This window comes from Rattus norvegicus, chromosome 9, assembly GCF_021556685.1.
Source record: "Rattus norvegicus strain SHRSP/BbbUtx chromosome 9, alternate assembly SHRSP_T2T, whole genome shotgun sequence".
Taxonomy (NCBI): Eukaryota; Metazoa; Chordata; class Mammalia; order Rodentia; family Muridae; genus Rattus; species Rattus norvegicus.
In genome coordinates, this window is record NC_141542.1 from 35,520,090 (window position 1) to 35,534,504 (window position 14,415).

Genomic DNA, 14,415 nt, shown 5'->3' on the forward strand with positions numbered 1-14,415 from the left:
CAGAAGGCTAGTATCTAAAATATATAAAGAACATAAGAAACCAGACACCAACAAACCAAATAATCCAATTAAAAAAAACAGAATTATCAAAAAAAGGCATCTCAAATGTTGGAGAAACACTTAAAGGAATGTTCAATATCTTTTTCTATGAGGAAAATGCAAATCAAAATGACTTTGAGATTCCATCTCATATCTTCTTATATCTGTCAGAATGACTAAGATCAAAACCACAGGTGACAACTCAGGTTGGTAAATGTGGACCAAGGAAAACACTCCTTTGCTGATGGGAGTGTCAACTCATGTAGTCATTATGGAAATTAATATCATTTTTGAGAAAATTGGGATTACATCCACCTCAAGATTCAACTATACCACTCCTGTGCTGTTCTCTAAGGATGCTCCACCATACCACAAGGACACTTGTTCAACTATGATCACAGTTTTATTAGTAATACACAGAAACTAGAAACATCCTAGATGTTTGTCAACTGAGGAATGTGTAATGATATTTGGTCTATTCCATAATGGAGATCTATTCAGGTGTAGAAAAAAATAACATCATGAAAAATTCAGGCAAGTGGATAGAACTAGACAATATCATCCTAAATAATGTAACCCAGACCTAGAAAGAGAAACGTAGTATACATTCACTTATAGAAGATATTAGTTGTAAGGAAAAGGATAGACATGTTACAATCTGCAGACCCAGAGAGTCTAAGCAACAACGAGAACTCACAAGGAGAAGCATGATTCTTCCCAGGAAGGGGAAATTGCATAGATTTTGTAGGTGTGCTTTAGTCAGATGAGGATGGGAACATGAGTGATCAGGTGGGAGCTTGGAGGGAGAGAGATCTGAGAGAGATAGATGACTGTACTTTGGGGTCATATCAAGGACAATGTAGAAACCCAGTACAATAGAAACTCTCAGCAGTCTCTGAGAGTGAACCCAGTCGAGTTTTCTTGTAATGGGGGACATGAAGCCTGAAGTAGACATGTTCTATAATCAGGCAAAATTTCCAGTGGAGGGACTGAAACACTAAACTAGCCACAAACCTTTGGCCTTCAATTTGTCCTGCCTGCAACATGTGCTGGTATAAATGTGGCACAAAACTTGTGAGAGTGGTCAAACTTCAGATCTATGCCACAAGAGGGAGCCCATGTCTTACACTGCTTGTAGGTCCAGGATCCATCCAGAGGATGGATAGCTCTGAGACCTAGCATAAAACCAAACAAGGTTGGAAACAAACAAACAAACAAACAAACAAACAAAATTAATATCTCAAAGAAAAATACATTACTGCAATGATTCCTAATATAATGTCTGATGCTCACAGAAGTGGATCTTGAGTAATTATTATCATAGAGGGTTTGACCAGCAATTGATTGGAGCAGATGCAGCAATCTCTAGCCAAATTTGCAGTGAAGCTAGGGAAATCTTGTGGAAGAGTGGAGGAATGATTATAGATATCAGAGGGAGGGGTCAAGGGTACCTCGAAAATACTACCCAGTGAAATAGTGAAATAAAATCAATGAAATCGTGCTCATAGGAGCTCACAGAGACCAAAGTCACAATCATGGAGCTTGTATAGGTCTGATCTAGATCCCCTGCATGTACGTTGTCATGGTGTAGCTTGATGTTCTTGTAAGACTTCTAATAATGGGAGCTGGGGCTATCTCTGATTCAGAGTTCTGGGACCCTTTCCTCCCACTGGGTTGCCTTGTCCAGCTTTAATATGAGAGAATGTGCCTAGTTTTATATTAACTTGTTATGCCATGTTTTGTTTGATATCTCTGGAAAGACTGCAGTTTTCTGAAGAGAAACACAGAGTAGATATGGAGTGGGGAGGTGGCAGGGGGAAAGGAACTTGGAGAAGAGGAGGAAGGGGAAATTGTGGTCAGCATGCAATAATAAGAGAATATATAAAAATAAAAAAGAAATAAAAAAATGGACTCTAACCTCAGAGGAAAAAGGAGCAGTTTCTAAGTCTTCCCTAAGTACCCACAAAACAAAAACAAACAAACAAATAAACAAAAACCAAACACCAAAAGAACAACAAAACCAAAAATAAAACCCAAAGCCAGATTGTTTTAATGCAGAATTCAGTCAGGCTGGGCATTTACAAACCTATAATTTTGGGGGATACCTGTAGGTCCCTGTTCTGCCCGCCTCAGTACATGGCTGCTCATGAGGCAAAACCTGGGAGTTTGACTGTGTTTATCCCACACTGGCAGTGGGCAGGTGCTGGGCTGTAGGGAAACACTGAGACACCGCTCCGGGGTGGGAAAGGACAGTTTGAGATGTGGGAAGCCACAGATGGTTAGAGAGTCCCCGGGCCTGTCATGAGGCTGGGGCCTTGGGGTTCTCAGACTCTTGGACATTCAGGCATCTGTAAGAGTTTGGAAAGAACAGAGAATGGAGTTGGGGCTACAGGATGGAGAAATGGGATCTAGACCTTAGCTCAGATGTGATTGTCCTTAGCTTAGTGGAGGGGGTCTGGAAGCACAGAGAGGCCTTCTACAGAAGAATTAAGCTTCACCTCTGTAAGCGAAGACCTACATGTTCCCCATGTCAGTGATAGATGAAAGAGACCATCCATGCTTCTAGATTGTTTAGATACTTCATGGTGGAAAATAGATGCATATCATACCATGCTATACCAGTATCTCAGTGTGGACTGGAGGCTAACTACCTTTTGCAGGGAGGAATATCTGGGAAGGGAAGCTTTATTGGCTAAGCCCTCAGGGCCTCTAGGTACCTTATTAGCATGGAGAACTCTGGTCTGGGTCTACAGGAGCACAGGTCATGTGTCGTTATGTGGGGAATGTAGCACATGATCTAGGCCAGGAATCTGACAGGGAGCAGGATGTCACCTAACTCTTAGGCGTTTGCCCACTCTACCGAGTTTCTGGGTCTCAATCTTTTCTGTCCACCAAGCTTCCCAGTGTGTACCAATTCACTCTGAGACATCAAGTCATTGCAAGGCTAGGCATATCCTCATCCACTGAGGTCAGACAAAGAAGCCCAGTTAGGGAAACATGATCTACAGGCAGCCTACAGAGTCAGGGAAAGCTTGGTTCTAGTTGTTGGGGGACCTGCATGAAGACCGAGCTGTACATCAGCATTGTATGTGCAGAGGGCCAAGGTCCAGCTCATGCGTGTTCCCTGGTTGGTTGATGGTTCAGTTTCTGTGAGTCCCCAATGGCCCAGGCTAATCAACACTGCTGATCTTCAACACATCATGGAAAATTACTGTCTAAGAATGGGATCCAAGATAGAGACAATGGCACTTACAAATGGGAAGGCTTCATCATTTAAAGCTACACTCAATAATGAAAAAAGACAAGATAGGAGAGTGACTTATTGGGAAGAGTTATAGTTCAGGAGAGAAGGAGGGAAATAGGAGATTCTGAGATGAGACAGGAAAATATATCATATAGTTCTATAAAATTCTCAAAAAAGTTACACGGTAAAAAACATGACACTTAATATTTCATAACTACAAAGCTTCATAGTTAGAAACATAAAACACTTCCATTCACATTTATCAGACTACAGTGAGGAAGTATGAGCGGCCCATGATGAATGTATTGTCAATCTTGCCAATAAATAATATGTGCATTTGAAGAAAGAAAGATTAGGCCATTAGTTTTGAAGGGACATTAATTTCTACCTGCCTTCTCCTTCCGCACCTGGTTCTCAATCCTTCATTTGCTAAGCCTGTTGCCATTTTTAGTATATAACTGGAGGAGGACAGTTTATTGTGTTTATTCACTGTCTCCACTCTCCTTTAATTTGAGTGGTTAACTGCAGAGGTTATAGGACTTGGGACTTGAAAGAGAGACAATAAGAGGCACGGAAGGTAGGACACCAGCAGTTAAACATATCTGGAAATCAACTCATATCTTATTAATAATTCATTCAAGTAGAGGTTGCTATCATTTCATTGTGCCCATCCTGCCTCTATTTGGTAGAATACTAAGCTAAAGGACCGACTAATGTCCCTGATGTTTACCTGCAAAGGCTAGTAGAGAATTCCTAGTCTTTTTTTCTGCACGGGTCTATTCCCCTGTCTTCAAAAGGAGACTGTAGGGGAAAAAGATTCAATGTCTTCTTCTTTTTTTCTTTTTTCTTTTTTTTGCTATTCCCTGTTTATAACTTTCATCTATACTGATTGTAAATCAGGGTGCCAGGGTTGTGATTATGCAGATTATATATATTTATATTTACACACATACACACGCAGGATACCAAAAGAAAATAGTAACTACCAACCTAAGGACAAAATCCTAGTTTTAACATCTGTGAGGCTGCAAATTATGCAGGCACAAGGGTGGCCCTGAACCTATAGGAGTAAGTAACTGATGCCTGATTTGACTTGACAACCACTCCATGATATCTATAACTGGAATTGCTTGGGGAACCTGGAACCAGAGTATACATGGCAGAGAGACCTCATCCTCCTGTCTAAAAAACAAAAACAAAAACAAAAACAAAAAAGCAAAACTCACCAACCAACCAACCAGCCAACCAAACAAACAAATACATCCAATACTAAACTTACTCCTTTCAGATTTGACTCTTATTTTGCCATCACCAGAGAGGCATCCTCTTGTATCAAATGGGAATAAATACAGAGACCATAGCTAGATATTATGCAGAGTGAGAGATTCCTTGGAAGACATAGCCCAAAACGTGATGTCTCCATCAAATCCTCTCCTTGGAGCTCAGCGAACCCCATGGAGGAAAAGAAGGAGTGAGTGATGGAGACAGGGGACAGAGAACATCAGGAAAAAAAGTCCTTTATAATAATTACACAAGGCTCAGATGAACTTATAGAGACTGAAGCAGAAGTCCCAGTAGCTAAACTTCTCTGCAGCAGGTCCTCTGCATAGACTATAGCATTCTGCAAAGTACTTTTACAATATTTCTGAATATATAAATGATTATATCTTTCATTCTTGTGTCTTCTCTTTATGGCTCTTTTATTATTCTGTTGGATTGAATTTTTGAACTTCAATGTGATAGTTCTCTTTTTATCTTCTTATATGTTACTTTGTTAAAGTACAAAGACATAATATTTTAAATTATTAAATAATTAATAAACTATTACAAAATTCAAAAATGTGTTCCATCATATTTTACCATTATTTTTTACTCCTTTTATATTTTGTGTTATTTCCTGATATTACAATGGTACTGCTCTTTTATTTACTTTATTTTAATTTTGTTACATGTGTCATTAGAGAATTTCATGTATGCATATGATGCATTCTAGTTAGTATCAAACTTCCCACCCTCATCTATTTCCTCTTATCTTGTGGATATTCTCCCACTTTCCCTACCATGACCTTTCTTATATTCATGTCCTTGGGTGAGAAGCTAAAAAGAAGTAAGATTACAGTAATATGACTTGTAACATAAACAGGATATGCAGCATAAACTGACACAAAACATTTAAAAATCAACATCAGGGTTTTCTATTACAAAATATTAAATGTTAGATGAAGTAAATGAATACATATGTAATGATGTGATGAAAGAATGTTGGCTTTGAACCAGGTATGAGAGCATTCCCAGATAATCTTATCACTCCAAGAGCTGAAAATGGATAATTGCTTAGAGCTCAAGTTTAGCATCTGCTACATAAAAAAGATAACATCTAATATAAAACAAGAGTCAGTAACCTGGATCATAATAGATGTACAAAACCATAATATCTGTTTAAAAAACACTTCGCAGCATTAAAAAACAACGCGAAACAGACTAGAATACAATGCTCATTTAGGAAAGATATTTGTGATATATTAATGCCATCTGGTACATAATGTATAAATTGATACACAACATCTTTCCTAGTTATACTATTGTTAGGTTCCAGGTTATATTTGAATACATTTCAGTTAAAGGAAAGAATTTAAGAGTTACAATTAACATGTAGTCACAGATAGAAATATTGCTTTCACCTTATGGAATGATTTTGTGCGGTAATCTACCAATACAGTTTGAATTTATTTTTGAACATATTTGTTAATTTTTCTACACTTTAGAAACAAATTATCTGTATTAAATAATTATTAGTGTGACATTAGAAAATGAAGGTAGATGAAGTAAAATCAGGCTCTGTCTTTGAATTAATTTTGCATTTGAGTATTTTCCTATTTTCTCAAAGAATATTCAAGGTAATGTGGAGGCCCAGCTGAAATTCTCAAACCAATATGAAGTCATGTGAAAAACAAGAACGCAGGAACACTGAAATATATGATAAAAATTGAAAGGTGAATGTGAAAAGATGACAGATTGGAAGGACTCATTACTTTTATATGAGCAGAAAATATTTAGATTGGCATGTCCTCTCCTAGGAGCCCAGGAAGTTGCCCTTCTTCCCTGAGAACTGGAAAGTTTTCTCTAGGATTCTGAAAGGGCAAGTGTAATCTCATCCTTATTTTCTCTGTGTCTGATAATGATTCACAAGATTCAGCCATCTTTTCATTTTATTTAGGACAGATTCTATCTATTCCCTTCAATTCCTTGTTAATAGCAAGTGAGAATTCAAAATGATTTACAATTTTGAGATTAGTATTCTTTCTGAGGCATATTAAAGTGATTCGATGTCTTCATCTGGTTTTTAACTTATTATTCTTTCAAGTATTCATGCAGAACCATAATATTTAATGACTCTGTCTATCTGTATGTGTATATTATTCATACTGTGTTATGCATATATGTATGTATGTATGTATGTGTGTATGTATGTATGTATGTGGTAACTGTGTTTCTGTGTGTGTGTTTGTGGTGATGTAGGATGTGGTATGGTTTGGCGTGTGTGTTTATGCATATATGCACGTGTGTGTGTGTGTGTGTGTGTGTGTGTGTGTATGTCAGAGAGAGAGAGAGAGAGAGAGAGAGAGAGAGAGAGAGAGAGTTAGCATGTACCTTTTTTCCTTTATCTGAGTGCAATGCCATGTTCCATATGCATGAAAATCAGAGGACAATCTTTGAACTTCTATCCATCTACTTGTTTTTTAAAACTGGGATTAATTATATTTTTATATGAGTATTTTAGTTGCATATAAAATTTTTAATGCAAACATTCCTATTTGTTCCTTTCCACCAATAAATGGTCCTCCTTCCCCATGAGTACTTTTCACCAAATTCTAAAGTTGGTGTAATCAATGAGTCTGTATTCACCTGTCTTCTAAAGCCCTTATTTTTCACAATAGAATTCAATTTCAGGTCTATGGCTTTTGATATGTGTGCTAATTGTTTCCACCAGTCAAGTATCAGAAAACATGTTTTCATTGTCTTTCCAATCAGTTTTCCCTTAGTTTTATTTCCATTTTACTAGCACAAATCTTTCCCCCATTTCCACAATTCTTTCCAAAGTAGAATGCAATGTAGTATGTCATGTCTGCAAACTGGAATATTTCACTTAATAATGCTCATGTAATAATCTTTGCATTTTCATAAAATGAGCACTATATTTGGTGTAGCACTGAATAACGTTTAATTGCTTATAGAAACCATAACTAATTAAACCATTGTGCTTTTGAAAGATATCCACACTGCTTCTACGTTTTGTCAGTTATGATCCAAGATATTACAAATATCCATATAGCGGCCTTAGAATGGATATAATATTAAAATTCCTTTGGTATCTTCCAAGAGGAGTGCTTTCTGGATCATATGTTAAGAATACATTGGTAAGTCTTCCTAAAGTTTGCCAAATGTATCCAAAAATGACTACGTTTTATAATATTGTATAAAGACTACTCTATAATTTTATTGGATATTTTATTTACATTTCAAATGTTATCCCCTTTCCCAGTTCCCCATCCATAACCCCCCTGCTTCTATGAGAGTATTACCCCACCCACCCACCCAGCCCTTCCCGCCTCCCCGCCCTGACATTCTCCTACACTGGGGCATCAAGCTTTGGCAAGACCAGGGGCTTCTCCTCCATTGATGCCCAACAAGTCCATCCTCTGCTACATATGCAGCTGGAATCATGGGTCTGTACATGTGTACTCTTTGGAAGACTACTCTTATTTGTAAGTAAAAGAACTAAAATTTATAGATTGTTTTTAGGGAATATGCTGTCCTGTCCTTAAATATCTTTTAAAATGTTTTGTGTTTTATGCAATTATTTGTGTTTCTGTTTGTTTGTGTGTCTGTGTATATTTTGGCAAGTTCTGTGTGTGTGTTGTTCTGTTGTGTGTGTGTTTCTCCCTCTCCCTCCCTCTCCTTCCCTCTCTCTCAACTTCCCCCTTCTCTCTCTCTCTCTCTCTCTCTCTCTCTCTCTCTCTCTCTCTCTCTCTCTGTGTGTGTGTGTGTATGTGTTATGTATGTATACTCATATGTCTTGGTAAAAAAGTTTATGTGACTTTTGGTGTCTTGTGTTTTCTTACCCCAATGTAGAGAACAAGAAAGATGCAAGCCTGAATATTTCATTTTATCATTCAACTCTTTAAAATCTTTATTGTGATAAGTTTTAGTTTTAAAATTTCTTTTTAAAAACATGTGTTTTTAAGTAGCACATACTCTTTAAAACATAGGGTACAACACTCAGAGGAAAGGGACAAGGACAAAGGCATAGTGTGTTTCTGTGTATATTTTGGCAATGTATATATATGTATACATTCTGTATAGTGTGCCTTGTCCATTTCATGCAGTCCAGGATTCCATGGTAATGGAGAGTCCTACTTATAATCAAAATGAGTCTTTTAACATTTGTATGTTAAAATAATCCCACACAGGCATGCTCAGAGTGTCCACAGTGTCAAGTAGTCAATTAACAGTGAATACCATAGCTTTATCACATCTGTTACTTCTGACATGTTAAAATGTTCTTGCTTCTTTGGAATGAAACTAACTGGATCATGCTGTGTAATTTTAAATGCATTCTTGAATTAGGTTTGCAAGTAGTTTGCTTGAGAAAATTCTACTATTTGTCATGGCACTGGACTGTTTCATTTGTTGTCGTTGCTTCAAAATATTTTGATAGCTTCACACATGAGCACTGCATCTACATCTGCCCTACTAATTCAGATTACCCGTATCCTCCTTTTTCCTTGCATATTCATATCCTCTCCATCTATTAATGAATATATAACTTATTTAGTCCATTTAGCCTTGTTTCTATGAACATGTGTCCAGGGCTGACCACATGAAAGTGAATAACCTCTGCAGGGTTTCTACACTGGAGGACACTGATTCTCCCTCAGCAGCCACTGACTATCTTTTAGTTTTTCATGTGGTGCATGATTGACCTCTCTCCTAGATCATGTCAGTTGTAGGGACTAATGTGGGCTAGAAGAACACAACTGGTCTGAAGATTCTGAAACATTGAGCTCAAATAAAGGTGAATTTTTTTTCTCTAAACTGCTTTTGGGCATTTGTTCTGGTGAGAATAAAATATGTCAGATAGTCTTTTATTAGCAATCAAAAAGAATGAAACATGGAAACCAATAACCCAACAATCACAAATAGTTGCATTGGCTCAGAATTTTAGCAAAAAATGGAATTTAGTTTAAGCAACACAGAATCTACGTGGAGCCGATAATACCTACTTTTCATGGGAGAAAATTTATGTAGTTCATACTGTGAGAGAAGACAGGAAAATTACAGAGTTTAAATAAAAATGGTGCTTCAGATTAGCCTGTTCTTATTTCTCTAGAAGCTAGTGAGGCTGAGTTTATATAAAGGCAGAGATTTTTGCATCCTGAACAGAATGTGAGCTATGTTTTAGAATGAGAAATATGATCTATATAATAATATCTTATTAATAAAATGTGTATTGCTTAAAATTTATTGGAAGAAAACTACAGTTAGTAGATATAAAATCTTTAATTTTTTATTTTCCCAATTTATTTCTTGTTATAACACAATATTTGAATATCAATGTTAAGAATTTGAAAATGCCTCTGAAGTTACAATTTAAAGTAGACAATTAAATCAGAGTTCACAGTATGCTCCTGTAGAATCAAGCTTGATCCATAATACTCATCTTAGTCTAGTAAAAAATATTAATCAATTTAAGTGGTCAAAGTGACATGGCCAATTTTTGTCTATGAATGGGGCACAAGATCCAAAGAATAACAAATTCAAATAACCATCAAAAGATTTAAGAGAAGCAGAAGTAGACTATGAATACTAAACATGCTTTGTGGACTTTCTGTGATTAAAACATCAAGGAGAGTCATTCACTGAGGAGACCCTCACACTTTCAGTGCTGACAATCAAGTTCTTTAACATATATGCCCAGTGAAGTTTTAGGGGGAGCATCATTCTACTGTGGCTCCAGCAGAGGTTGTTCCTGGCGGAAGAGCAGCCATTTGAAATCTCAATGAGAAAGCTCTTCTATTTATAAAGTCCTGTTTCTAAGAACATGTGCTTTCTCAGCCCTCATCTGAGGTTTGTAGGATTATAAATGATTGACTGAATATAAGTACCCTACTCAGTCTTCTTCTTTTTTATAAGGAGAAAACGGATGAAGAGGTCCTGCACACGACCTCCAGCCATAAATGATGAGACAAAGGCTCTTTATCTCTAGGGCAGCATCTGCAGTGGAGAGCTGCTGAAGAAGGGGAAGTTGGTATCTTTAGTGGTTTAGCCATTGACAATTTGCCTTTGCTCCAGTGATCACTTCATCATGTGAGGTGATATATACACATACTCATGTGTGCATCTATGGTTAAACAACAAACCAGAAAGACATGAAACAAGAGAGCAACTGTTTGGGAGAAAGACTTATAATTTAGGGAATTCCGAGAGTGTGAGATGTGAGTGAGACCAAAATGTATCATATACTTGTATGAAATTCTAAAACAGAAATTATAGGGGGAAATAACAATGTTACTTAATAGTTTTATAACTACAAAGTTTCATAGCTCATAGGATAAAACTTTCCCATTCACATTTGATCAGACAATAGTGAAGAAGACTGAGTAGTCCAAGATAAATTTGTTGGAAATGTTGCTTTAAAATAACATGTACATTTAAAGAAAGTAAGGTTAGGCTATTAGTTCTAAAGTGATGCTAATTGCTTAATCCTTGCACAGCTGGGTCAGAACCATTTTTTGTTCCCTCTGGCCAATTTTCATATTTAACTGGAGGCAGGAGGGACTAGTTTATTGTATTTATTTGAATACCACATTCTCCTTGTATTTGAGTGGTTAAATATATAGAATGTAGTACTTAAAAGGAAGCCTAGTAAGAGGCACAGGAGATATGAGACCAGAAGCCTTCTCGTTAGCCATATTTGGAAATCAACTCATTTGTCATTAAGTTTAAGTATTCCTCCGCAATAGTAGAGAACCCAATTCTCTTTTATGACACAAGGAAAGCTCACAGTAATGTACCTTTTAAAAACTGCAATTGTCCTATAATTATCACGTACTTCTTTAATAAAACACCATTTACAAAATATTCTTATTCCAAAAAGAGGACATAATAAAATAGCATGAAGGAATCACATCAAAGAGAGAGCAAACCTGGATAGAAAATCATCAGTTTTGTAGTTCCATGATTAGCACACAGGCATATGTTGCTAAGGTCTGTAGGCATAATGTTTTTGTGCACTATGTAAAGGTAATACTTATGTTATTTAAATCATTATTTCTTTGTCCTCTATATCTTGCTTCAGTCAGGGAATGGCTTTGTTATGTTTAGTCTTAGATGCTTCTATCTCAAGTTTGTATAAACATTGCTCCTTACTCATTCTCTGCCTTTCCAATAAAAGCCAATGAGCCAATACTGAGCTTTAGAGACAATAAGATGACACTCCGATTTTAAGAGAGTGGGGAAGTGAAAGAGGAATCCATGAGATATGTTTGACAAATCATCCGGAAAAGAGAGCTGGATCATGAAAAGATGAAGAAATGCAATATTGCCTAGGAGGAAGCCCGGCTAGCTTGGAGGTTTAGAATGAAGTAATAGTCGATCAGCATTTGGTTCAAGGCAATTTTCACAAATCTTACTCTCTCTGTGTGATTATTGGGGTTAATAGTGGGTTAAGAATTAATTACCACCATTCTAATTTTATGAATCTATGTTAATATAATAATCATTTACAAAGACCTGTGGACTAGGAACCATAAAGGGGATCTAGAATGGGGAGATGAAGTGGAAAGAAATAGGGGAAATGGAATTGAGGGAGCTAATGAGGGGAGAGACAGCTAGTATTGAAAGGCATGTGAGAGACTATATTTGAATTTAAAATAGTGGCAAATTACCATAATTATAAACTTCCTATAATAATGAAGACAATCCTAATGAAGTGGCCATGCTGTCACCAAAGAAGATTCTAGTGCTCGTGCTATGTGTTAACCAATTCAGTTGTTTGCTCAATCCTCCCATAGCAATCCCCAAACACCTCAGTGTATTGACAAGACAATGGGTAGCTCTCTACAAGCAATGTGTAGCAAGGTTCTTTGAGGAAGACAACATCCACACAACTTAAGGAACATGGGGCCTATATAGAAACTTCACCCTCATGTTCTACTATCTATGACATGGAAATATATATGTCTATGCAGGCTACATAAAGATAATAGTAAATACTAACCCAACCATCAAATTTTAGATCTACAACCTGAAATTAGGGCAATGTTGGCACCAATTTTAGAGTAATCAACTGATATTTATTAAAGCCTGCTCCTCGAGTTGGAATCTATACTTGGTAATGCTTGGGTGATCAAGAACCAATGTCTCGAGAGCACTGAGATATACAGACAATCCACATACTATGGTATAAAAAAACCCTGTAGTTATTGTAAAGTAACATAATCTATTGATAATGTTGCACTCAAAGATTGATGTCTGATTCAGCCACCCTTAGGGTTGATGGGAACAAATACAGAATCCACAGCCAGATATTACACATAGAGAGAAATCATGGAACAAACATCTCAACATTGGATGTCTCCATTAATTCGCTCCCCTCAGATATAGGAATCCCAATAGCAGAGGAGAGAGATGGAGTTGGGAGACAGACTGGATGGGGTACATTATGAGAACAAAGTCTTCTACAACAATGGAGCAAAGCTCATATGAACTCAGAGACTGAAGCAGCAACCACAGGCTCTACATCTTTCCACTCAGGACCTCTGTGTATATACTATAGCCCTCAGTAAATCACTCTTACAAGACTCCTGAATGTATAACTGATTGGGTTTCTGATTCTTCTACCTTTCTTGGTGCTCTTTTATTTTTCTGTTGGCTTGGCTTGTACAATTTCAATATGTTGGTTTTGATTTAAATTATTAAATTTTATTTTATTTCACAATTAGAAAATTCAGGCACATTATTTGGTATAGTTTCCCTCTGTTTTGGTCTATTTTTTTCTGATAATAAATGTTCTGCTGTTCCAATTTCCTTTATTTTGACTTTATTTATATAACATGTGTTCTTTGAGAAATTCCTATACCTATGTGGTGCATTCTAATTACCCTCATACCCATTATACTTGTTTATTTACTTTTTTTAACGGTTATAATAGACATTTATTTAAAGTGAGGCATATGTAGAGCAAATGATTCTTAAGTTGTGATTCAGGTTGAAACAACATCATAAAATAGTGTGAGACTAGGCACGCCCACAGATCTTAACTACAAGATCACTTCTTCGCCCACTCTTCTCTCTCCTTTCTTTCCCGAATAACCTCTTTCAGACAGGGTTCAAGGTAGAATTTGTCCTCCTCATATTTTGTCCACTGATCCTTAGGCAAGATCTGATGCCTCATAGACAGGTCTAGGGCTCTCTTAATTCGAAACATTCTGTCATTATAAAGGTTCTCAGGCAGTCTTCTTATGGATTCTTTTACATCTTCAGTTTCATGCATTGTGTCATCTCGCATTAACCCCAGTTTATTGAAGCCGCTGCGTTATAATACCGCTTCTGGAAACCATCCACCCACTTGCTTGATGCTGCAACTGCAGGTCGGCCCGCCATTTTGACCTAAGAGTGGAGCGCTGCCTTCTGCGTTTATTTACTTTTTAATCCCCTTTGACACCTTTTCACCTCCCCTATAACCACTTTTTGTGCACTCATATCTTTGTCTTTTGTCACACCCTCTTTTGAACTACATGGTCGGTGTGACTGCAGGTTTGGATCTGGCCATTTAACCCTGTTTGGTTCATGTATGGGTCTTATAATAATTGGTTTCCCCAAAATACACTGGTAAATCATAGTTTAGCAAAGTTGAACAGAGGGTACTATGACCCATCTTCGATACAAAATGACCAGTGACCAGCTCATTCTTGTCCAGGTCTATTGAAAGCGATATCAACTGCTTTGGGTCACCATTGCAATGACTGTGCATGATCAGAAGATAATGTTTTACCGTACTTTTGATTTATGGTTTTACAAAGACTTTTTTTCCTTTCTGCTCTTTTACAGTGCTCACTGACACTTGGAGG

The 14,415-nt window shown here is 37.0% G+C and overlaps 1 pseudogene; it reads right to left on the reverse strand.

The window, feature by feature from the left end:
- Positions 1–13,595: 13,595 nt before the first annotated feature.
- Positions 13,596–13,970, reverse strand: Uqcrb-ps2 (ubiquinol-cytochrome c reductase binding protein, pseudogene 2; annotated as a pseudogene).
- Positions 13,971–14,415: the final 445 nt, after the last annotated feature.